Raw genomic sequence first — 25,330 nt, 5'->3', positions numbered from 1 at the left:
AGTTTATATTAAAGCAAGAGGCCCTTTCCAGTATGATTTACTTTTTAAACTTGCATAACTCAGTAAATCCCTGAGAGACTGCATGCTGGGGCTTGAGTCATTCCTGTTGTAGGATAACGATGGAGCCCACATGGTCACTTCCATTCTCCACGGAAGCCAGGCTCTCTGCTTTTTGCCATGGACTGTGCAGTGGAGAGATTTCCAGAGTGGTGACTCACCACAACCTTGGTCAAAGTCTCCCTTTTTCTTGTGTTCTGTGAAGTGAAAGCAGGAGACTGCCTTCAGACTGCCCTAGCGAGGTAACCTGCATTGCAGCTCCCAGCATCATGAAAGGTTGTAACTAATGCTCCAAAACAGGCAGCTAGCGCTGGGAAAGCCCATGTGGTTTTCTTCCTACGATTTTCCAAGGTTATTCTTTCTAGGGCGTTGTTTTAGTATCAAATAAGTTAAGAAAGCAGATCTTGTACTTTAGCAGACAAGAATCACACCTGTTTCGTCCACAAGTAGCAAGTATATGGAGCTTTAGGGGTGTCACAGAGGCCTAGCCCAAACTACGCAAGGACTCTGTTTAAACACTGAGCAGATGCTCCCTTGTACCCCCCATGCCAGCATCAGTCAGGGCCGGCTGGGCGCCTCGTGTCCTGAGTCACTCCTCCAGGCTGTTAGGCATGGGCCTTCTCATGCGGCCTTCTTGCACATCCCAGTTCAGTCTTCCCCCTCACAGAAGCCTCTTTGATACCCCCAACTCACTGATGGTCGCTGTTTTACAGAGTAGAAGTCATCCAGGTTTAAGCCCTCCAGCTCTAACTACAGACTGACCTACGGATCATGAGTCCAGACCCTCACTGCATACAGGGCCCCTTGGGGGTCTGGCTTGAGGAAGGAAGACTTTAAAGGGACCAGCGTGAGTGAAATAGTGCCAGGAGTCCGACAGTGTTCCGGTTCTCTTCACAGCGTGGGGAATCTGAGGTGGCAGACCAAGTTCGACTGAGGGCTCTGGTGTCTACATTATGCCCGGCAATCCCTGCACTTTTGGTTGGGCCTCAAGCGGAGGTGTGTGTTGGGAAGAGATCCTTTTTATGTTGTTCTCTTCCGTGGGTTAGAGCTTCATGCCGTCTTTCCTGGCTTTGCTGTGGATTTGGGGTAGTGGAAAATACTCCTTGAGCCTTGACGCCCAACCTATAGTATTATCCTTCTTTCTAAGCCCAGTTTATCATGCCCACCCTCTTCATTTGGTCGTAGTCTCTGAAGAAGGGCGTCATGTGTGCTGTCCTCTTAGTTGACAGTCTCACATATAATTGTAGTAGGTTCTCAGAAGTCAGAGTGCAGCTTTTCTTTGAGCAGTTTATGAGTGAATTCAGCAGCAAAGTGGCAAGAAGTGGTTCTCCGGCCCGGAGAGGTCATGTTCATCCTCTTAATGCCCAGATTCTCTGCTCACAATGGTAGTCAGTGAGAGGTGCCACTGGTGCCCAGCGGCACCCTGGGTACAAAGCATTTCCATGTCAAGTCACAGTGTACAAACAGCCTTCTCTCATTTAGAAAAAGTGAAAGAGCATTTTTGCACAGAGAAAAAGGAAAAAGACCCATGAATGTCATCTTTTATCTTTTGTTTTCGGTTGGCTGATGTTGGAATTTTTGTTCTTGACATACATTTGTAAACCAGTCTTGCCAAGATACAAGTTGTTTTGGTTTTTCACTACAATTACCTCTTGTTCCTCCTGTCTTGACTGCTGACGTTCCTCAGTGATTCTAATGTCTATTTTATGGGAAGCAGCCTTCCCCTGTGGGTTTCCTTTTACACACTGCAGGGCTATCTTTATACTTTAAAAAAAAAAAAAAGAAAAAGAAAAAAAAATTCTGTCACTAACCTCATGGGGGATTTGCAGAAAACCATTTAGCCCACCTTGAGCAAAAGGTAGATTTCCTCATTTTTTTCTTAAGCTCATTGTAATAAAGGAGATCTAATTCAGCATTATTATGCTACCTCAAAGGTAAAATGTTTTAAGGTCTTTTTTTGGTCCTGAGTTCTACACATTGTGTTTGAAATGTCTTTCAATTGGAATTGTTTTTAAATCATTGGGGACAATCTTATTTTAACCGTTTTACACTTGTATATTAATCTCAGAAGAATAAGTGATTAGAAAGTGATCAAGTCTTGCTCTGTAGTATTGAACATATAATTAAATCATTGTTTGCCATAAACAAGGTTGGGTTTTTTAAAAGGAAACTCTAGGGCTCGGCTTTGCTCTTGGTTAATAAAGGCTGACAAATCATGTCTGACTTTTTGGTGTGGCCCTGTGTTGTTTGTCCTCTCATTTTAGGGTTCCAGGCCATCATAGTACTCATCTGGCAGATACATTGCTGGGACTGGGATGTGAGCTCTTGAAAATTAGATAGGAGGCCTGGACATGTGTGTTAGGGTTCTCCAATAAGAACCAATAAGGAATGTGTCTCTGTGTGTGTGTCTTTGTGTGTGTGTGTGTTTGTAAAGAAATTTATTATAAGAAATTGGCTTATGCAGTAATGGAGCAGGCAGGTCTCAAGATCTGCAGGATGAGTTGGCAAACTGTAGACCAAGGAGAGCTGATAATTTCATTCCAGTCTAAATGTGAAGGGTTGAGAACCGTAAGAGCTGATAGAGTAGTTCCTTTTAGAAAGTTAGCAGACTGGAAGCCCAAGAAGAACCAATACCTCAGTTTGAAGGCAGTCAGGCAGGAAAATTCTCTTACTCAAGAAAGAGTCCTTTTGGGGCGCCTGGGTGGCTCAGTGGGTTAAGCCGCTGCCTTCGGCTCAGGTCATGATCTCAGGGTCCTGGGATCGAGTCCCGCATCGGGCTCTCTGCTCGGCGGGGAGCCTGCTTTCTCCTCTCTCTCTCTGCCTGCCTCTCTGCCTACTTGTAATCTCTCTCTGTCAAATAAATAAATAAAATCTTTAAAAAAAAAAAAAAAAAAGAAAGAGTCCTTTTGTTATGGTTGGACCTTCAGCTGATTAGATGAGGCCCACCCACACTGGAGAGGGCTATGTGCTTTACTCAGCCTACTGATTTAAATGTTGAGCTCATCCCAGAACACCCTTACAGAAACTCCCAGAACAATGGCTGACCAAATATCCCCGCCCCATGGCCCAGTCAAGTTGACACATAAAATTAACTGTCCTAGGGGCACTCAGTCAGGTAAGCTTCTGACTCTTGATCTCAGCTCAGGTCTTGATCTCAGGGTCATGAGACTGGGCATGGAGTCTACTTAGAAACTAAAAAATTTAGGGACACCTGGGTGGCTCAGTTGGTTAACCATATGACTCTTGATTTTTGGCTCAGTTCATGATCTCAGGGTCATGAGATTGAGTCCCACATTGGGCTCCACACTGGGTATGGCTTAGGATTCTCTCTCTCTTCCATTCCCTCTGCCCTACCCCCACTCACATGCTGTCTCTCTAAAATAAATAAAATCTTTAAAAACGAACTTAAAAATTTAAATTTTTAGGGGCGCCTGGGTGGCTCAGTGGGTTAAGCCGCAGCCTTCGGCTCAGGTCATGATCTCAGAGTCCTGGGATCGAGTCCCGCATCGGGCTCTCTGCTTGGCGGAGAGCCTGCTTCCCTCTCTCTCTCTCTCTCTGGCTGCCTCTCCGTCTACTTGTGATTTCTCTCTGTCAAATTAATAAATAAAGTCTTTAAAAAAAAATTTAAATTTTTAAAAAATTAACTATCCCAGCATGGTATTTGAGTTGTCGGGTCTGCTGTGGAAGGGCGTCAAGTCTGTCCCTTGCCAGGATAGATAAACTCCCCAGTGAAGCCCAGCAAACAGCATCTCTGTCTGACAAGATTACTTCTATCATTTCCTTCTCAGTAGCATGGCTATCACACGAAGGAGCAATGACTCTGTGATAACCTTGTGTACCTAACGTTTCTTTCCCAGTGACCAAAAGAAGCTGTTTGGCAAAATCATGTTCCCGTTTAATCTTGCTTAACCTGGTAGTACAAAAGAGTCAAGTAGGGGGTGAACATTTGAGATAGCCCACAGAGCTCAAGAAACTGGTAGCTGAGCTGTCTCAAAGCCAAACCGGCCTTATTTCGAGGCTTTAAAAATTAAATACGACTTGGGGCACCTGGGTGGCTCAGTGGGTTAAGCCTCTGCCTTCCGCTCAGGTCATGATCCCAGGGTCCTGGGATCGAGCCCCACATCGGGCTCTCTGCTCTGCAGGGAGCCTGCTTCCTCCTCTCTCTCTGCTTGCCTCTCTGCCTACTTGTGATCTCTGTCAGATAAATAAAAAAAAAAATCTAAAAAAAATAAAATAAAATAAAATAATTAAATATGACTTGGCTTTTGTAGTTTTAGTGGTGGTATCACTATGAACAGTTAAGAAGTGCCAGGACAACAATAAGATCATGTCCACAGTCTCAGCCTCAAAGGGTTCATGTGACATGAGGACTTTGCCTTCTTGTATGTTCTGTACTTATCCTCAGTGATCTTAGAGCATCTATTTTATAATAACAGAATTAAACCAGTTTATTTACATCGTGATTAAGGAATCTGTGTTTGTTTCACAAGGCCTCGTGTTAAGTATGAATTTTGCTTCCTTTACCCATACCCATCCTCTCTGTGGACAACTGCCCCATCACAGATGATGGCACGGATACTGTTACCTCGCTATTCAGGGATATGCAGATAAAATGCTGGGTGTAGACCAGGAACTTACTGAGCAATGACTTGTGAATTTAGATGAGTATTATCCAATTTCTGAATTAGAATGTCAGAAATGAGTTATTCATGCATTGAATAAATTTTTTTTAAGGATTTTATTTGAGAGAGTGAGAGCAAGCACAGGGATGGAGGGGCAGAGGGAGAAGCAGACTCTCCCCTGAGCAGGGAGCCTGACATGGAGCTTGATCCTGGGACTCCAGGATCATTACCTCGGCTGAAGGCAGTTACTTAACTGACTGAGCCACCCAGACACCCCTCATGGAGCAAATTCTGATGACCTCCTATGGACATTCCTGACACTGTGGTTTTTTGTTTTGTTTTGTTTTAAAATTTTTATTTCTTTGAGATACAGAGAACAGGAGCCAGGGGGTAGAGGGCAAAGGAGAAGCAGGCTCCCCAATGAGCAAGTAGCCCAACGCAGGGCTCCATGCCAGGACCCTGGGATCATGACCTGAGCCAAAGGCAGACGTTTAACCAGCTGAGCCACCCAGGCACACCATGACACTGTTTAAACCACAGGAATTATCAAGAATGATACTGAGGTCCACCAGGGCATTCTGGACCTTTCTTCTGATGACGGAGCTTATCCTCCATGTTTCTGGACTCACATAGACAGCAGCCCTGTTCTCCTATTTCAAGGATGATCATGCGCCCAGTGCCTTGTTGTTGCCCTTGGTGACGCTGCCCTTCTTCACGGCAGCCACTGCCTCTTCGTAAAGTGAGTAGTTTGGACACGCGGTGTGCATTGTCCCTTCCTGCTCTAGCCTGCATTGTGTAATTCTGGCTGCACAAGTATCTGGGGCACTATAAAAGTGTCTAGTCTAGAAAGACTAGACTTGAGGGTGGTTTTTTTAAAGATTTTATTTATTTATTTGGTAGAGACACAGCGAAAAAGGGAACACAAGCAGGGGGAGTGGGAGAGGGAGAAGCAGGCCTCTCGCCAAGCAGGGAGCCAGCCCAGTGTGAGGCTCAATCCCAGGCCCCTGGAATCACAACCCAAGCCAAAGGCAGACACTTAATGACTGAGCCACCCAGGCGCCCCTAAACTTGAGGTTTGAAGGAGACCCCCTCCAGGTAGGGATGTCTAAGAAATTGTCACCTTCATCCTAGTCATCCTAAACATCAGGATGAAACTTGGCCAGAGATGAGTTTTGGGTCTAGGTTGCGTTTTGTGATGTCATGGGCTAAAAATCAAACTTCTGAAAGTCTCTTCTGTGTGACATTCTACCCCTTCCTCTTTGACTTTTTCCCAGCCAAAATCCTTGATCCTGGGAGCATTTCTTTCTTTCCTATAAAACCAGTAATGAGCTTGTCTTTTTTTTTTTTTTTTTAAGATTTCATTTATTTATTTGAGAGAGAAGAGTGAGAGGGAGCTCAAGCAGAGGAGGGGCAGAAGGAAAGGGAGAAGCAGGCTCCTGGCTGAGCAGGGAGCCTGACATGGGGCTCGATTGCAGGACCCTAGGATCATGACCTGAGCTGAAGGCAGACGCCTAATACACTGAGCCATCCAGGCGCCCCAACTGGCTTCCCTTTAAGTATGTCTTTTTTTTTTTTTTAAAGATTTTATTTATTTGACAGGCAGAGAGAGATCACAAGTAGGCAGAGAGGCAGGCAGAGAGAGAGAGAAACAGGCTCCCCACCAAGCAGAGAGCCTGATGTGGGACTCCATCCCAGGACCCTGAGATCATGACCTGAGCCGAAGGCAGAGGTTTAACCCACTGAGCCACACAGGCTCCCTTAAGTATGTCTTTAAGTAAAGTCAAGTGGTGCCTAGCCCATTTGTAGACCGCAGGGCAGGAGGCTGGCCAGGCTGAACTGTGAAACCAAAGGAGCTACCACAGACACTAGGACCGCACCAATCAGTCCATCCTGACAGGCAGAAGAATGGGCATTGTGGGCCAGCTCTTGGGGAACACAGATGAAAATAGTACCAGCCAAATCTCTGTGGCCTTCTTGGCCATCAGCCCACCACTTCCTCCCTGTGCAGAACTGCACTGAGCCAGGGATCACAAGTCGCTGTGTATGCTACTGGAAGCCAGGATCCAGCAACCCCCTTCTTGGCCAGGTCCTCCTGCCCCCAGAATGAGGAGGGAGGAGTGTTCAGTTGCGTGTTTTGTTTTGTTTTGTTTTGTTTTCTTAGTAAACTGGTAAAAAGGAATAGCTAAAGTCTAGATCCACCAGATAAGCAAATCAGCACTTGCCAGCATAACATCCAAGCATAGTTAAACTGGACGTTTTCTTTTTTCTTTCTTTTTCCTTTTTCTTTATTTTTTAAAAAAGATTTTGAGAGAGCAGAATGAGAGAGAGAGAGCACGAGTGGGGGTGAGGGGCAGAGGGAGAGGGAGAAGCAGACTCCCCACTGAGCAGAGAGCCTAACAGAGGGTTGGATCTCAGGACCTGGAGATCATGACCTAAGCCAAAGGCAAACATTCAACCGACTGAGCCACCCAGGCGCCCCTAAACTGGACATTTTCATTCTGAAGATGAAAGGCCTAGGCATGCAGGGACACCCACAGCACACTCTCCCATGCCTGTCATGGGCCCAGCCTGGGCAGCTAGAGGAGAGGGGGACCCGAAGCTGAGGCTTGGATCTGCACAACAGTCAGGGCAGAGGCCTTTGGGGCCACTGTGCATTGATTCAGGCGAGCTGGAATAGCACAAGGGCCAGGCTGGACTCCTGGCGTCCTGTCCTGTGGCCCCAGGCCCAGGATGAGAAATGAGGCCACACACAGGCTCCTATGACCCCAGACGGGGGGCTGTTCCCCCCGCTGAGAGCTGCAGCCCTGGCAGCTCTGGAAGCCAGACTGCTTTCCTACCCAGGACAGAGCTGGAGGACAGACCAGACCCCCAGATCCCCACTTCAGGCACTGCCCCTACCTCAGAACTCAAGATGGTTCCACTGGGCTGGCAGCTCCGGGCTGAAACTGGTGAGATGAGGATGAGTTGGAGATCCTCCAGCTCCTCTGGAAAGAAGGAAGCAGGCTCATGGGAGGGCATCCACTCCGCTGCCCTTGGCTGCCCATGTGTGTTGGCCCAGTGGAATTCTAGTCTGACCCTTCACCTGCCTGGACTGGACCAAGGCCCAGTCACAGGAGGCCAGGCTTCGGTGGGAGGCTGGGGTTAAGGGGCTGGTGTGGACTCTTCTTGTGCTCACTTCAAGCTGGCCATCTCTGGCTCACAGTGAAAGCAGGCCCTACTCCCTGACAGAGAACTGGCCTCCCAAATGAAAACCTATGTGAGTGATTCTCATACCTGATAAACAGATATAACTAGTTTTATGTCCCAGAAGGGCTAGCTTTGCACCTGGGAACTGGTCCAGGGCCAGGTTTACAAAGTGAGGCAAAGGTACACAAAGCGTGCCAGAGTGGGGCTCGCTGAAACCAGGCGAGCACAATGGGAGTTTCTCAGTGTCCTTCTAGGCTCTTCGTGGCCTGGATGCGGTGGGGACAGGGTGTGCATCCAGCATGATGTGCTGGGAACCGCCTCCACCCTGGCCCTGTGGGATCTTTTTCTTGGTAATTTTCCTGCCTTTTGTTCCGTAACAACAACAACAAAAAATCAGGAATGACTTGCAGCCAGCCCCTCCCCGTGTGGTCCACTTCCCAGGGCTATGGAAGCAGGGGAGGGGGTAGGGTAGCGGGGGACCTGGGTCCTGCCCTGTCCTGGTGGGAACATCGTGTTCTGGACTGGGAACTACCCATCCAACCCTTGGGAGCCGAGGGCCTGAGTGGGTGGTGTGGAGCGAGAAAGGCCAGCTTGATTTAAGAAACAGGCAGGGAAGGGTTTTCTGATAGAACTGAGCCCAGGACAGCTCTATCCATGCACTCCCTCCTGACCCTACCCTTGGCCCCGGCCCTAGCAGACCATGGCTTTTCCTTCCCCAATCCCAAGCCAGGCCTGTGTGGGAGGAAAGAAGGGATCCCCGCTGGGATCTTTAGCACAGAAAGGCTGCCTCTACCTCCTGGTCCAACTCTCCCTCCCTCCACTTTTGGACAACCTCTCTCACCCTGGCTGACTCCTGCCTGGGGCCTGGCTTCTTAACACCCCTGAGGCGAGGTCTCCGCTCAGCATGGCTTTTGGTGTTCTCTCCATGCTGCTCACTCCAGATATATACACTGTGCTGGGCCGAGCATCCAGTGATCTGGGCTGGGATCCCTCTCCCATCTCTTCACTCCACCCACTGAGAACCTTCTGGAAAGTTTGCTTTGCCTTTTTTTGTTTTTCTAAATTTAAATTTTTGTTCAAAGTGTGGAATATAATGAATACAGAAAGATGCATAGAACAGACATTCTGCTCAGTGATTTCTCACCCCCACTCCCAAAAAACAGAGCCCAGAGGAAGGATACTGTTGGCGCCCTACAGTAAGGTGGTCATTACCTCAATATTCTTGATGGTTACCACCTAAACATGCCTCTCTGAAAAACCACTTTCTTGGGGCACCTGGCTGGCTCAGTTGGTGGAACATGTGACTCTTGACCTGCAGGTCAGGAGTTCAAGCCCCACACTGGGTACAGAGCTGACTTAAAAAACAACAACAGTAAATAAATAAATAGGTAACTACTTTCTTCATACAGAGGCATCAACACCTGTAATTAAATGCGTAAGGGAGAAGTCATCCTAACTGCTGGGTTTTAGCATGGTCTTTATCTTTTCCTCTTTTGTTTACACCAGGCCTCTCCCTTCTATCATCATCACTTTCTGGAAAACCATGGTGACATGGGGCACTTGGGTGGCTCAGTCCGTTAAGTGTCCGACTCTTGGTTTCAGCTCAGATCATGGTCTCAGGGTCTTGGGATCAAGCCCTGGGTAGGACTCTGCCCTTAGCAGGGAGTCAGCTTGAGATTCTCTCCCTCTCCCTGTCCCTCTAGCCCCCTCCCCATGGTCGTGCTCTCTAAATAAACAAAATCTTTAAAAAAAAAAAAAGATACGTGTTTCCATAGTTCTCCTTGCTTACATAATCATTATATATATACAGTTAATCCCTTGAACAGCATAGGGATTAGGGACGCCAACCTCCTGCACAGAATAAAATCCGTGTATAACTTTTGACTCCTCAAAAACTTAGTAGCCTACTGTTGATTGGAAGCTTTAGCAATAACATAAACAGTCGATTACCCTGTTTTGTATGTTCTATGTATTGTATACTGTATTCTTTTTTTGGATACTGTAGTCTTACAATAAAGTAAGCTAGAGGAAGGAAAATACATATTCAGTACTGTACTGTATTTATATGAAAATTTGCAAATAAGTGGAGTTCAAAGCTGTGCTGTACAAAGTGCCAATCGTACATGTACACAGCGTGGTCTGTCTTTGTTGTATACACTAGATCATTCCGTACACACTTCTCTGCATCTTTCCCACTCATCTCAACTTCTTGCAGTCCCTCCAATTCAGGTGGTGGCAATTCTAATTCCTCCTTTTCAATGGAGACCTAAAACCTGTTCCCCAGACTTTCTGATCCTCCTCCCACAAAAGGTGGAGTCTAATTCCCCTCTCCTTGAACACATATGCCAGCCCTACTGTGTATATCCTGAGTCTGGGTTAGAAAGGCAATATAGGGCGCCTGGGTGGCTCAGTGGGTTAAGCCGCTGCCTTCGGCTCAGGTCATGATCTCAGGGTCCTGGGATCGAGCCCCGCATCGGGCTCTCTGCTCAGCAGGGAGCCTCCTTCCTCCTCTCTCTCTCTGCCTGCCTCTCTGCATACTTGTGATCTCTCTCCGTCAAATAAATAAACAAAATATTTAAAAAAAAAAAAAGAAAAAAAGAAAGAAAGGCAATATAGCTTCCACCTGCCTTCCTCTCTCGGGACACTCATCCTGGGAACCTAGCCACTATGTTGGGAGGAAGCCCAGGGCTTATGGAGGTCAATATTGGGTGTTCCTACCTCAGCCCCAGGATCAGCTGACAGCCAGCATCATACACGCTTCAAGGGACGGATCTTCTGAGGATTTCAGCTCCAGCTTCCAAGCTGCCCAGATTGATGCCACAAAGAACAGTTGCCACTGAATCTTGCTCAAATGGCAGATTGGTGAGCACAATAAATGTTACTGTTTTAAGCCACTAAGGAGAGTTTAGGGAATTTTTTATACAGCATAGTAGCCAGAACAGTGTGCAGGTACCAGAATGTCTCTAACCATGGCCTTGTGGATAGGCCATCACTTTGCAATTTTCCCCCCACTATACATGATGCATGAATAAATATCCCTAATCATACAAGGCACACCCAGTGCTCTCATTTCTATAAGTGAGAATCCAAACTTTGGGACCATAGGGTCCAAAAGTGTGTGCATTTTTATTCTACTGGAGTTTGCCAAATTGCTTCCCCAAAAAGGCTGTGAACAGCCTTACCTTTGTCAATAATGTCTGGATGAATCCGTTTCCTTGCATCCTGGAAAACATGAGTTGGTGCAGCTCTTTTTAACATCTGCGGGTGTATTAAAGAGAAAGTGACAGCTCATTTCCCTTTATTAAAAAAAAATTGAATAGTCTTTTTTTAAATTTTTTTTTTTTAAAGACTTTTTATTTATTTATTTGACAGACAGAGATCACAAGTAGGCAGAGAGGCAGGCAGAGAGAGAGGAGCAAGCAGGCTCCCTGCTGAGCAGAGAGCCCGATGCGGGACTCGATCCCAGGACCCTGAGATCATGACCTGAGCCGAAGGCAGCGGCTCAACCCACTGAGCCACCCAGGCGCCCTGAATAGTCTTTTTTTAAATAAAAGAGTGGTTTTGGGTTCACAGCAAAATTGAGTGGAAAGTACAGAGAGTTCCCATATATCCCCTCCCTGGCCCAACAAACAGCCTCCCTCCCCATCAGCACCCCATATCAGTGTGACATGTTTGTTACAATCAGTGGACCAGTGTTGACCCATCATCAACCAAAGTCCAGAGTTTACATAGAGTTCATTCTTTTTGTTGTACATTCTGTGGGTTTTGACAACTGTATAATGACATGTATCCACCATTAGAGTATTAAATAGAACAGTTTCACTGCCCTAAAAAAATTCCGTGCCCACCTATTTATCTCTCCCCCTCCCTCAAATGCCTGGCAACCACTCATCATCTTATTCTCTCTGTAGTTTTGCCATTGTTACATTTTTTTTTTTTTTAAAGATCTTATTTATCAGAGAGAGACACAGCGAGAGAGGGAACACAAGCAGGGCGAGTAGCAAGCTTCCTGCTGAGCAGGGAGCCCAACGTGGGGCTTGATCCCAGGACCCTGGGATCATGACCTGAGCTGAAGGCAGATGCTTAAGGACTGAGCTACCCAGGCGCCCCATCATTGTTACATTTTCACTCTGATTTGCATTTCTTGCCTTCTGATATACTTGATCATTCTTTCATGTTGTGAGGTTCTGTTGGTTGCCTCCCAATCCTTTTTCTTCTTCATCTTTGCTAATAAATCCAGATTTTGTCCAGAGTGGCAAGTGTCCAGTCTCAAGCGATGGATGAATCCTGACCCCATTCCCTCTGAGACTCCTAGCATGATTTCCTATAGGAAATTTACCACTTAGAACAATTCCTATACCTTCCATAATTATCCCCAAAGATTTTATAGTTCTGTTATTGTTAGTTATTTAGTAAATTAAAAAAAAAAATTAAGTACGTTCTATGCCCAATGTGGAGCCCAATGTGGGACTTGAACTCATGACTCTGAGAACAAGACCTGAGCTGAGATCAAGAGTCAGATACTTAATTGACTGAGTCACGCAGGCACTCCTGGAGTAAATTTTTATTTTTATTTTATTTTATTGGAAAAGATTTTATTTATTTATTTGAAAGAGAGAGTGAGAGAGCACAAGCAGGAAGAATAGCAGAGGGAGGGGGAGAAACAGCCTCCCTGGGATCGAGTCCCACATCAGGCTCCCTGCTCAGCTGGAAGCCTACTTCAGGACTGGATCCCAGGACCCTGGGATCATGACCTGAGCCAAAAGCATATGCCCAACCATCTGAGTCCCTAGGTGCTCCTTTATTTTTAAAAAATATTTATTTATGTATTTATTTATTTACTTATTTTAGAGAGGAGGAGAGCACAAGTGGGTGGGACAGAGGAGAGGGAGAGAGAATCCCAAGCAGACTTCAAGCAGCACACAGAGCCTGATGTGGGTGCTCGGTCTCACGACCCTAAGATCACAACCTGAGCTGAGATCAAGAGTCGGATGCTTAACCAACTGTGCCAGGTGCCCCATAGTAAATTTTTAACATATTTTTCTTGTATTGATCACCTTAACATGTCCTCTTATTAATTGTAGTTTTCAAAAAAGTCCTTTGGATTTTTTAGATTTCCATTCATGACATTAACTAAAAAGATAGTGCAACCTCTGTCTTTTCAATATTTAAAACATTTTATTTTCTTGTCTTACTCCACTTGCTAGAACTCTAAAGCACTGTATAAGGAGAATAGTGTTAATACTGATCCTGTCTAGCTCCTGATTGAAACAAAAAGTAGTCTTAGTATCTGGTGTTTGTTGGCTTATGATTATGTTACATTTTATATTTTTTTCATGAACTGTGCCTCTGTTAGATAATGACCATCTTTATTTTTCTCAGTGCCTGTCACCTTAAACCCTACCTTCTCTGGTGTCGTGTGGCTGCTCTTGCTGTCTTCTACTTTATGCTGGCCTGATCTTTCTCTCTGCCAACTCCTTTATTTTTGGTCTTTTCTTCTTTCTTTTCTTTTCTTGTGGTTTCAAGTATCTTTGTTATAAACAGTATGTATCTTTTTTTTTTTTTTTTTTTGTCTTTCTAACCCAGTCTCTAGATTTTTAATGGGGGATCAGGGTATCGTTGTTTAGTATGACAAAGATGTTTGCCATTCCTTAATTCCTTTATGTTTACTTTTTTATTATTTTTAAAAGATTATTTATTTATGGGGTGCCTGGGTGGCTCAGTGGGTTAAAGCCTCTGCCTTCGGCTCAGGTCACGATCTCAGGGTCCTGGGATCGAGCCCCGCATTGGGCTCTCTGCTCCGCAGGGAGCCTGCTTATTCCCCTCCTCTCTCTCTACCTGCTTCTCTGACTACTTGTGATCTCTATCTGTCAAATAAATAAATAAAATCTTTAAAAAAAAGATTATTTATTTATTCAACAGACAGAGATCACAATTAGGCAGAGAGGCAAGCAGGAGTAGGGGGAAGCAGGCTGAGCAGAGAGCCCAATGCGGGGCTCGATTCCAGGATCCCGGGATCACAGCCTGAGCCGAAGGCAGAGGCTTAACCCACTGAGCCACCCAGGCACCCCTATGTATATTGTTTTTTATTTTGTGATTTTATCTTTTTATTCCATTGAACTATATGAAACTACCAACTACCTACTACTTTCCGATCTTCTCTAAGATGTCATTCATTTCATTTTTCCCCTTGGTAATTTGGAAATTCTAGTACTTTTTTCCATTCCATTAATGGCTACCTCTTCGCTCCAGGCATAAGGACTGACCCTTTACTGCGTATAAGTGGCAAATAATTTACCTATGTTATGAGGGAGAGTTTAAAGCCAGTTGGCCCTTCCTCCTTGGTAGGTAACTTGTTCTATCTATCTATGAATTTGTACAATGTTCTCTTTCTCCTTGGAGTTGAAGAATTTACTATCATCTTTCCCTTCCATACTGCCTGGAAATGAGGTCAGTACCTCCCATCTGCAGACACAGCTTTTTCTTCATGTCAGAAAAGTTTTCTTCTGTAATTTATTTGGTTCATGCCTCTATTTCATCCATCCCCATTTTTCCCTCTGGAATTCCTGGTTGTATATCGGGATTCCTGGATTTGGCCTCCAGATCCCTGGTCTTTTCTTCATGCCTTTGAGCTTTCCATTGAGCTCTGAGCTATTTTTTCCATTAGACCCTAGAACCTTCTTCATATTCCTCTAACATGCCAAGCTTGTTCTGTCCTTGGGGTCTTTGCACTTGCTATGCTTTCTTCCAGAAATGGCTTCTCTTAGATCTTTCCCTGCTTAGCCATGCCTCTAGGTTCATCTTAGCTAGATGTATCCTTCTCAGATAGACCTTTCCTGCTACCTCAGATGTAAACAACATACTCTGCACATCACCCTTGTTCCTTTTCTCCATTAGTCACACTGTCCATAATTAAGTTGGGTTTTTCTTTTAAGAGTTTATTTATTTATTTGAGAGAGAGAAAGAGACGGCATGACTTGGGGTGGGGCAGAGGGAGAGGGAGAAGCAGACTCCCTACTGAACAAGGAGCTCTAAGCAGGGCCTGATTCCCAGGACCCTGAGATCATGACCTGTGCCAAAGGCAGATGCTTAACCCACCGAGGCACATCTTAAGTTGTTTATTTTACTGTTATACTCATCTTTTACTTCCCCACACTCCTCACTGTGGGGCAAGGACTCTATAAATCATTCGAATTCTTACTGTGTCCATTCTTGCTATGTACCCAGTGTCTAGCACAGGTTAGCACTTATGGAAGAAATATAAGAGTAAATTAATGTCTTCCCCAGGGAGACCCCGCCCTGTCCAGCCTCAACTCCACACACAGGAGTACTGGAATGGGAGAGTGGGGAGAGGGCAGAGGAAGGTGGGGCAGTACTTCCCTGTGAGGGGTTGAATGACTGGTCCCTCTTGGGCTCTTTTTTTTTTTTTTTTAAGATTTTTATTTATTCATTTGACAGAGAGATCACAAGTAGGCAGACAGGCAGGCAGAGAGAGAGAGAGAGGAGGAAGCAGGTTCCCTGCTGAGCAGAGAGCCCAATGTGGGACTCGATCCCAGGACCCCGAGATCATGACCTGAGCAGAAGGCAGAAGCTTTAACCCACTGAGCCACCCAGGCACCCCTCTTGGGCTCTTTTTATTCTGTGGGTACAGGCAGGGAACAGGAGCAGAAGCTGGACTGGTCTTCGTAGCAATCCTGCTGGGTGTGGGGGCCTTGGGCCTGACCCAGGACTAGCTTTGATCTGGGATATTCTCATTCTGCCCCAACCTTCTGCTGCCCCATTTTAATTTATCATTTAATACCACAAGACATCCTTCTTATTCGGTCAGCCAACAGGTATTTCTGGAGTTTACTTGGTATTTGAGGTGCTCAGGATCTATCCATGACTAAAACAAATTCTCACCTCACAGAGCTCTTACTCTAGTGGAGGAAGCCAGGCAATGCCATATAAGGATATTGAATGCCTCCATGAGAAAAGTAACTGCTATGAAAAAAAAGTAGAGCAAGGGTAAAGGGATAAAGGTGATCCCATGTGCTGGCTGAAAGGTACAGGCTACAATCTGAAATGGGGGGCTTTGAGGGCATTAGGTTATGGTCCTGTGGAAATCTGTGGAAAGTGCATTGCAGGTACAGGAACACCTGGAGCCCAGCCCCTGAACCAGGAGAGTGCACAGGGTGTGATCTGTGAGAAACTTAAGGTTGCTGAGCAGTGGGGCTGGAGATGAACAGAGGACATGCAGTCAGAGTAATGGGGAATCACAGGATCCCTGTCAGCTCTGACTTTTTCTTGGGGAGGTGCTACTGCAGGGATCTGAGCTGGGCATGAAGGATTCTGATGTATGTATTCATAGGCAGATGTGTGGAGAATGGACTGAAGGTGGCAAGGGCAGCAGAGGGGCTTGTGGCTTTGACATTGCCTTAGGGAGAGATGGTGGTGGCTTGGACTGGGTGGTGGCTTAGACCGGGAGAGCACAAGAAGTGCTCTCATTCTGAGTAAATGATACCATGGAAGAAACAGGACATCTTGAATGTAAGTGGGAAAGCAGTCAAGAGGCATTTGGACCGAGCAATCAAAAGGACTAAGCAGCCATCCCTTTAAGCCAGAGTGAGGGGGACACAAGTTGAGTTTGAGATGCCAAGTGGAAGTGAGTGCAGATGCCTAGTTTACAGCTGGGCACTGAGTCAGGCACTCAGGAAGGATCTGGACTGGACATACACCTCTGGTAGTGATGGGCGTGTAGGTGGAATTTGAAGCCATGAACCTGGATAAGGTTATGAGAGAATGTAGATAGAGAGAGAAGGCAAAGAGGAAGAACCAGTGAGGTGAGAAGCATGAAGGCATGGAGGCCTGAAACACACAGGGAAGGTGCTTCCAGGAAAGAAGAGATCAGCTGGTCACAGGAAGGCTTTCCTGCCTACTCTCATAAAGGCAGCACCCCCCGACCTTTTTTTTTTTTTTTTTTTTAAGATTTATTTATTTGACAGGCAGAGATGACAAGTAGGCAGAGAGGCAGGCACCGGGGGGTGGGGAGCAGGTTCCCTGCAGAGCTGAGAGCGGGATGTTGGACTCGATCCCAGGACCCCCAGATCATGACTTGAGCTGAAGGCAGAGGTTTTAACCCACTAAGCCACCTAGGCGCCCCCCCCCCACTTTTAAACTGTTTTTGTTCACTGCTGTATTTCCAGCACAGAGTATGGGTGCTTAGTAAATACCTGTTGAATGAACAAGCATATGCATGAATGCACATCTCTAAAAACCCCCAGAGCACATGCAGCAGGGGGCTGCCATGTTGGCCTACTTCACAGAAAGACCGCAGGTCAGGTAGGAGGCTCTGTCCACTCTCAGTAGCACTTCCCTCCTCCCTCCAATTTCCCAGCTTCACTCACATCCATTCAGGTGGGAGCCCTTCTCGTCATCTCATAGGACCCAGGACAAATGAGCCTTAGACAAGACCCGCAGTGTGGAGGTTGGCAGGACCTAGGCTGGGCACAGGGTCACCTACCAGTCCCTAGAGAACTCTACAGCCATTCCCCTCTACATCTAGTCATCTATCCACATGTGCATATAACCACTCCTTTACTCACCGTCTACAGTCACTCTTTTGTCCGTCTTTCCATCCATCCCCGTCTAGTCCTCTGTCCATCCAACTGGTAGGGTGATGAAATTCCCAGTTTGCTACAGATCATCTCAACGTTAGCCTTGAAAAATCCACACCCCGGGAAACCCCTCGGACCCTGGAAAAATGGGACAGTTGGTTGAGTCATCCGTTCACACAGGGATCCCTCACTGCCCCCACAAGCCCAAAGCCCATCCGTCCACCCAACCACCCACCTGACCTCCCAGGCCATCCTCCCCCTGGAAGGCACGCAAAGTCCCGCCCCACCCCTGGCCCCGCTCCGTGCCCCGCCCCGTGCCCCGCCCCTCCCGGAAGCCGCTGCCAGGGTTCCCGGCGCCCTAGCAACAGCGCTTTTCGGGCTGCCCAGTCCACGCGCCGGGCTCCCGGTGCGAGCCAATAGCGAGGGGCTCCGGGAGCGAGGCGCGGGGGGCGGGGCTCAGCGCGGCCGCCGCCATCTTGATGGGAGAGAAACAATAGGACGGAAGCACCGCGGGACGGGCTGAGGCCGCAGGTAACGCCCGCCTTGTCCAGCCTATAGCTCTGCCGTCCCGGTATATTTCGAGGAGGGTGTCTCCGGGCCGTTCAGGGGCGAGGTCTCTGCTCATTAGGTTGTCCCCGGGTTATTTGGGGAGGGGCTCCCCCGCGATCCCGGGGGCGGGGAGATCTCCCCGGGTCTTCGTAGGGCCGGATACCCCCCGGTCGTTTGAGAGAGGCGTTATGTCTTCGGGTTACTGGGCGGTGGGGGGGGCTTCTCCTGATTTTGAGGGGCAGAATCTTCTCTGGTCATCAGGGGGGGTCTCCCGGGTATCTTGGCCGTGCGGAATCTCCCCCGGTCATTGAGGAGCTTTCCCCAGGTCTTTGTGGGGGGAGACCTCCTGGGTCTTTACTTCCCAGGACAGCGGCGTCCACGGGCTCCCGGGTTATTGAGGGGGGTTTCTCCTTGAGTCTTCGGGTGGAAGAGCCAGCCCACCGCCTCAGGTGCTGTTTACCTGGGGCCGGCAGATGTGCAGCCATTTTGAGCGTTGAATGCCAGTTGGGCCTGTCAGCGGGTGTCTGGTGAGGCAATCTGCACATCTTATTATCCAAAAAAGTCCTAAAATGGATCAGAGGACGGCTTCTTTAATAGCGGTAAGCTTCACCGTGGGTGGAGCTTTCATTTCTTTCGTATTGGCTTCAAGACTGCTTTTGCCTCCCATCCTAATGATTTGTATTACTCGGTTTCCTCTGTTAAGAAAGCTGCACTAGCAGAAAAATGAGGCCAGACGTTGTGAAAACAAAAGGTAGAAAACAGCAAAACCTAGTGCTCTTAAATACCAGGGACATAGAGCTAGTTACTGCTTGGAATGGAACGTTTTGGGAGTAAAATGTACATGAGACCAGAACAAAATAAAGTCTTCAAAAAGGATAGTTTTAAGGAAAAGTACTGAAACTTTTGAAGAGCGTTAACAAAAGTGTTCCAGTTCACCAGTTCTGTGATTTTCTTTTTTCATAAAGCATCATGATTACAGTAATTTTGATGAACTCTAGTATTTAAAATATTTGCAGTATTTACAATTTTAGCAGGGTTACATTTTAAGTGAACTCAGATGCTTATTTACACAAGTTGCTGCTGTGGACTTTGGGTAATTGCATCCTGTAACCTGGTGTTAAGTATTTAAAGAGAAGTTTCAGGGTGGTGGTGTTATTGTTTTAAATTTAGCCACTATCAAAATTAGAAGCCCGCAAAATGAATACTTTATCATATTCAATATAAAAAGCCAGTTGAGGGACCCCTGGGTGGCTCAGTCTGTTAAGCATTTGCCTCTGGCTCAGGTCATGGGCCTGGAGTCCCTGGATGGAGCCCCCCATCCCTGCAACGTAGGGCATCCCAGCATCATGGGGGGGGGGTCCCTGCTTAGTGGGGAGTCTGCTTCTCCCTCTCCCTCTGCCCCTTTCCACTTGTGTTCTCTTTCTCGCTTGCTGTCTCTCACATAAATAAATAATCTTAAGAAAAGAAATAAAAAATAAAAAGCCAGTTCATCTCTTAGTAACTTTTTCTTTGGAAAAAGAGTCAGTTGGACTGTTAACTGTTACTCCCAACTGATTTATTTGCATTGTGACTTTAGAGTAGAATTCATAGGAATTGTTAGGAACCAGGGGCAGGAGAACCAGCACCAGAGTTGATATAATTGTACAATACACTTTAGCAGACGGAATAGACTTCTTTTGTGTTTTGGAGCTTTACGAGTGACAGACCAGTACACTGTATGTATACCAACCCCCTGTCTGTTGGAGCAGTGGAATGTAGAAGGAAGGAAGGAGCAACTGCTGACTGATGAACCTTAGCCAGTCTCCTTTCTGTAAGGGCTGGAGATGTCACTGGTATCTAGGCAACAGGGTTGAGCCTGAGCCTCTGAGGCCAGCTTGCTGAGGTGAAAATTTTCCATTGTTTGGTTCATAAAGAGGATGCTCTGGGAAAGAATTTTCCCTTTAAGTTATTTTACCTAGTGAGATAGTTGCCCTAACACATTGAACACATTTTTGTACAGTGGAAGGTAAGCAGATGATTTCTCTTCTTTGGTTACATTTTAAAAAATGTTTTTGTATTTTAAATAATTCTATTTTTGCCAACTTGGATATCGAGTGGTAAAAGTAACCAGTAGTATTATATTTTGCAGTATATTCTGGTAGCAAGAAAAGGTCCTTTTTCCCAAAATTGAATTTATACTCCACCTCAGAATCTGAAGGAAGAAAGTCTCCAAAGTGGATGAATAGTCGGATTGGGTCTGTCATCCATCACCAGTTGGAGTTACTGACTCCTAGTCGATCTTATTTCATCTCACTGCCTGTCTTCCCCCATCTTAAAAACAAGCAAACAAACAAACAAAACTTGAGTTTTTTTAGGTGGCATAGCCTCAGGATGTATTTTTCCGTGAGTATTTCATTGTGTATCTCTAAGAGACAAGGAGCCGCCCGTTGAATCTACAAAAACTAATGATAATACCTTTTTCCCCACTTGAATACCTGGTTATGGTCAAATGTCTCTGGTTTTCCCATAATTTTTTTACAGTTGATTTGTTCATATCAGGATCCAGATAAGGTCTGCACATTGCTTTTGATTGAAGTATCTCTTTTGTTTCTTAAATTATATAGTCTATTTCTGGTTTTGGGTTTTGTTTTGTTTTTTTTTTCATTCTGTTTTTCTTGTAATTGTTTTGTTGAAGCAACTGTCATTTATCCTTTCGGATTTCCCCTATGCTGGCTTTTGCTGATCACTTCCTTTGCTTGAGACCTTTTGTCTACAGTGGCTGGGTTTGAAAGGGTCGCTCCTGTATATCTTCAGTGAAGATGTTGTGAAGGCTTTGCCAAGGCTCCCTCATAACTGAGCCCCAAACCATGAACCCAAGGTCTGTCAGGGACCTAAAGGGCTACACAGTATAAGACCCTCTGACTCCCTCTGTGTCGTGTAGTCCCAAAACTGTGAGCCCTAGATTTTCCATGTGAAACTGGGAGGAGATTCTGTGACTTCCAGGAGATTGTAGATATTCTGCCTCTTTGTCTCTTTACAGACCTCCTCTTACACCCTCTGCTCCTGGGCAGTTCACACCTATGGGGTCCCTGACCCAGCGTTCTTCCTTTTTTGTACATTACTCTTAGAGTGTCTTTTGTCTTTCCTTTATAGGTAACCCCCCAATCTGTTTCCACGTTAGGTTCACTCAAGCTTCAATCCCATTGTTCCCAACTATCTGCTGACTATTTCTTGAGTGCTTGACCATTCCCTTATATATAAGTGTCTGCAGCTCAGCGAAATGTCTTCTGAGCTGTTTCTGACTTCCTGAACCAAAACATCTTTGTTCTGACGTGGGAATGCTCAATATCTGACTCATCCCTCTAATTTGATTCCCCGTATTGGGTTCTGAAGATAGGGTCCACAGGTGCCCACACTCCAGTCTGTATGTGGAGTTCAGTGAGGGTGTGCATTTTTCAGGAGAGACCCACAGACAGATGTCTCAGATTCTCCAGGGGGCCAGTAACCCCTGAAGGGTTAAGAAAAGTGGTACACCACCTGACCATCTACCAAATCCTGTTTCTCGATTCTCACCCATCCTTCCTTAATTCCCTGTGGGGATTGGGCACAAAGCTCTGTGGGTACACTGGAGGAGGCAGGAGAATTTGAGTTGTCAGGACTGTTTCCTACCTCCCACCCCAGGGATGAAGGAGAAGAGAACCCATGAGAGAAGGAAGCCCGTTCTGGGACAGGCTGGAGAGACCAGCTTGGTCTTGATCCTGATGGCCTCCTAGAGCTTGCAGTTCTGTTAGGGGTACTCTTGCTTTCATCTCCTTCCGCCTGCAAACTCCCAGGCTCAGGACTGTGAAGGCAGTGTTGCCTTCTCCTCTTTACCTTTGCTTTTGACATCTTCAAATACCCAGATTCTAAATTCATGAGCCCACAAGTTACCTGAAACACGTCTATAGGATAGCATGTAACAGAGTAGCTTGAGAACTTTCTAAGAAGCTTAAATTTTTTTCTTCTCTCAAACCTCCTTTTTCACATAGGCTTTTAATGTGTATAAGAATTGTATCTCTTTGATTGCTCCTTAAGTAAGAACGTAGAAGACTCCTGTAAATGCTGGGTCCTGCTGCCACTGTCCACCCCATGCCATCGCAGTAGAGATGCGCTGGGTGTCTGTGAAGCCAGGTTTTCTATTTCTCTCTGCCTGGTTAATTTTTCCTACAGAGAATGTCACTACCCTGCTCCACAATCCTTGGTGGCTCACAGGCATTACACAAAAGAGTGAAACAGTGGGTTCAACCTCTGTGCTCTGTCCCAGCGATTCTTCTACTTCTAAGGAATTTTCCTACAGAAATACTTCCAGAAGAGTGCAAAGACCGCTACAGGGACACTCAACTGCATTATTATTGTGATAAACTAGTGTAAGTTAGGGAAGTTAAAAATACATTATGATTTTGTGTGAATAATATGCTGCCTTTGAAAGGAATTCTATAGAGACAGATGGCTCCACTAAACTATATCCTTTTTGCTAAGGATATAGTTTAGTGGGGAACAGTGGCAGAACAGAACAAATGTTGAATGATCCTACTTGTATGAGAAACCAGAGTTGTCTGATTTGATTCGTAGAGACAGAAAGCTGTGTGGTGGTTGCCAGTGGCTTGGGGATAGGGGAACTGGGCAATTACTGTTTAATGGATACAGAGTTTCAATTTGGGAAGATGAAAAAGTTGTGGAATGGGTAGTGGTGGTTGTTGCACAACATTGTGAGTGTACTTAGTGCCACCGAACTGTACATCACAAAATAGCTTAAAAAGGTAAATTGTAGGGGCGCCTGGGTGGCTCAGTGGGTTAATAAGCCTCTGACTTCGGCTCAGGTCATGATCTCAGGGTCTTGGGATCGAGCCCTGCATCAGGCTCTCTGCTCAGCGGGAAGCCTGCTCCCCTCTCTCTCTCTGCCTGCCTCTCTGCCTACTTGTGATTTCTCTCTCCCTCTGTCAAATAAATAAATAAAACCTTAAAAAAAAAAAAGGTAAATTATATGTTGTGTGTATTTCATCACAGTTTTTTTAAAAGGTGAGAAAAATAAAGCTGATTTTCATTGGGGGAGAAAAGCAAAACAGCACAACCTGATCCTGTTTATGTAAAGAATAGAAGAGTGTATGGAAGCAGATCTGCAGGGTGAAGAGTGCTACCAGTAACGGTGGTCAATTTATCATACTTGTAACTGGTTTAAAAATCTGGGTTTTCTTTAAAGGCCAGGCAGGATGTCCCATGGCAGTCTGTTCCTCTGCCTGGCGTTGAAGCCTCCGCTCTTCTCTTTCCTTCCAGGAGCACAAGCTTAGTATGCCCTTATCCGCTCCTGTACCATCGGTTCCTCCTTGACCTCTGTCTCCCCATGGACTCTTTGCAGGAGCTGTAGGGCAGTGGGCAGAGGATAGCCAGGCAGGCGGCTAGGTGTTTTACTCTTGTTCCTGCCTCAGAGCACCTCTGTAAAACTGGACCATGTCTGGTTTATAGATGAACACAGTCACCAGGAGGAGGTAAAGCACCATGTATACCCTGGGATATTCAGGCAGGCCTGAATTTGAGATTTAAAAGAATTTTTTTTAAAAAGATTTTATTTATTTGAAAGAGAGAGAGAGATCACAAGTAGGCAGAGAGGCATGCAGAGAGAGAGGAGGACTCTGAGACCATGACCTGAGCTGAAGACAGAGGCTTAACCCACTGAGCCACCCAGGCACACGTAAAAGAATTTTTTTGATACAATTCAAAAGTGTATAAACTTAGATGTACTTGGAAGTTGACTTTCCTACAATATTGGGGGTTTTTTTGTGTGTTTTTTTTTTAAGATTTTTTATTTATTTATTTGACAGAGATCACAAGTAGACAGAGAGGCAGGCAGAGAGAGAGAGAGAGGAGGAAGCAGGCTCCCTGCTGAGCAGAGAGCCCGATGCGGGACCTGATCCCAGGACCCTGAGATCATGACCTGAGCCGAAGGCAGCGGCTTAACCCACTGAGCCACCCAGGCGCCCCTCCTACAATATTGTTTTTAATTGCACATACTCATTTAGTTATTATCTAAAACAACGTGTTCCTTTAGAAGTTAGATTTTTTTACTCACATATTTTGAGAATTCTGTTGCAGTTTGTCTGCGTGCATCTTTGGTGTTGTCATAGCCACATTTGGAGGTGCTCTCCTGAGCACTTGATCTTCACTCTTGGTGGCAGAGGTGTGACATTATCACTAGAGCCTCTACCCTGAGCTGGCTGTGATCTCTTCAGTGTGACCCTGTTAACTGTGTTGATTTTTTTTTTTTTTCTATATAACAGCTTTACTGAGCTGTGGTTCACTTACCTTACAATGCATCCCAGAAGGAATCCTATGTCCCTCATCCCAGTATAGCTCCCCTCCCCACTGGCCATTAGGTCGTTCTGAAACTGCTCACTTTGGCCTGTTGTAAAGGCCACCACTGCACTCAGTTAAGCCCTGGAAATGGAGGGAGGAAGCAAGCTCTTCCTGCTGTTGGTTGTGGTAGTTTGCCCCAGAGGTGGTTGCCTTGGGATGGGGAGGCTGTAGCACATTACCATTTTGCCATTTTACATGGAGGGTTGGAGGGGAAATGAGGACATCTTACCCAGAGAGACTGTCTTGGACTTGAGCATCTGTGGTCCGCGTCTAGCTCAGATGCACCTTGGATTCATTTTCTGTTTATAGACCTTTTCTCCAGTCTGTTTCAAGATGATATGTTTTTGTTTGGTTGGGGTTTTTTTTTTTTTTTAAGATTTTGTTTATTTGACAGAGCGTGAAAGAGGGAACACACGCAGGAGGAGTGGGAGAGGGAGAAGCAGGCTTCCCACTAAGCAGGGAGCCCGATGCGGGGCTCAGTCCCAGAACTCTGGGACCATGACCTGAGCCAAAGGCAGATGCCTAACTGCCCTTGCCACCCAGGTGCCCCTGTGTGTATATATATATACATATATATATTTATATATATATGTGTGTGTGTGTGTGTGTGTGTGTGTGTTTAAAGATTTTGTTTATTTATTTGATAGAGATTACAAGTAGAGAGGCAGGCAGAGAGAGAGGAGGAAGCAGGCTTCCCACTGAGCAGAGAGCCCAATGTGGGGCTCGATCCCAGCACCCTGGGATCACGACCTGAGCCGAAGGCAGAGGCTTTGACCCACTGAGCCACCAGGTGCCCCTGTATATTTGTTTTTAGTGTAAATTTTCATAAACAGGGATCTCTTCTCATTGAAATTACACTAATACAGTCTTACAGGTAAGGATTAAGCTATGGCAATGCACCAGCATTATCAGTATGTGGTGGCTAAAAGTTAATATTCTAGTAACAAGAAA

The 25,330-nt window shown here is 46.1% G+C and overlaps 1 protein-coding gene and 1 long non-coding RNA gene across 8 annotated transcripts in view; one reads left to right on the top strand and one right to left on the bottom strand.

Moving 5' to 3' along the window:
• Positions 1-17,775, bottom strand: part of LOC131823905 (uncharacterized) — a 33,083-nt gene extending 15,308 nt beyond the window's left edge. For 3 of the 6 annotated variants that reach the window (XR_009350702.1, XR_009350705.1, XR_009350701.1), the window contains exons 1-4: positions 17,450-17,684; positions 11,048-11,087; positions 10,584-10,667; positions 7,578-7,663 (exon numbers count right to left, since the gene is read on the bottom strand). This is a non-coding gene — a long non-coding RNA (uncharacterized LOC131823905). The other 3 variants (XR_009350706.1, XR_009350703.1, XR_009350704.1) reach the window with 2 other exon arrangements.
• Positions 1-25,330, top strand: part of PRKAR2A (protein kinase cAMP-dependent type II regulatory subunit alpha) — a 149,472-nt gene that overhangs the window by 109,949 nt on the left and 14,193 nt on the right. Inside the window, exon 12 of one of the 2 annotated variants that reach the window (XM_059160847.1) lies at positions 771-2,280. The exons of the other annotated variant lie outside the window; for it this stretch is intronic. The gene's annotated coding sequence lies outside the window, so the exon portion shown is untranslated. Of the gene's footprint in view, positions 1-770; positions 2,281-25,330 lie in introns of those variants that run through there. 2 annotated transcript variants of the gene reach the window in all.

Source organism: Mustela lutreola, chromosome 2 (assembly GCF_030435805.1).
Source record: "Mustela lutreola isolate mMusLut2 chromosome 2, mMusLut2.pri, whole genome shotgun sequence".
NCBI classification, from domain to species: domain Eukaryota; kingdom Metazoa; phylum Chordata; class Mammalia; order Carnivora; family Mustelidae; genus Mustela; species Mustela lutreola.
Note: the sequence above shows the minus strand (reverse complement) of the source record. Positions and strands in the feature narration are given on the sequence as shown.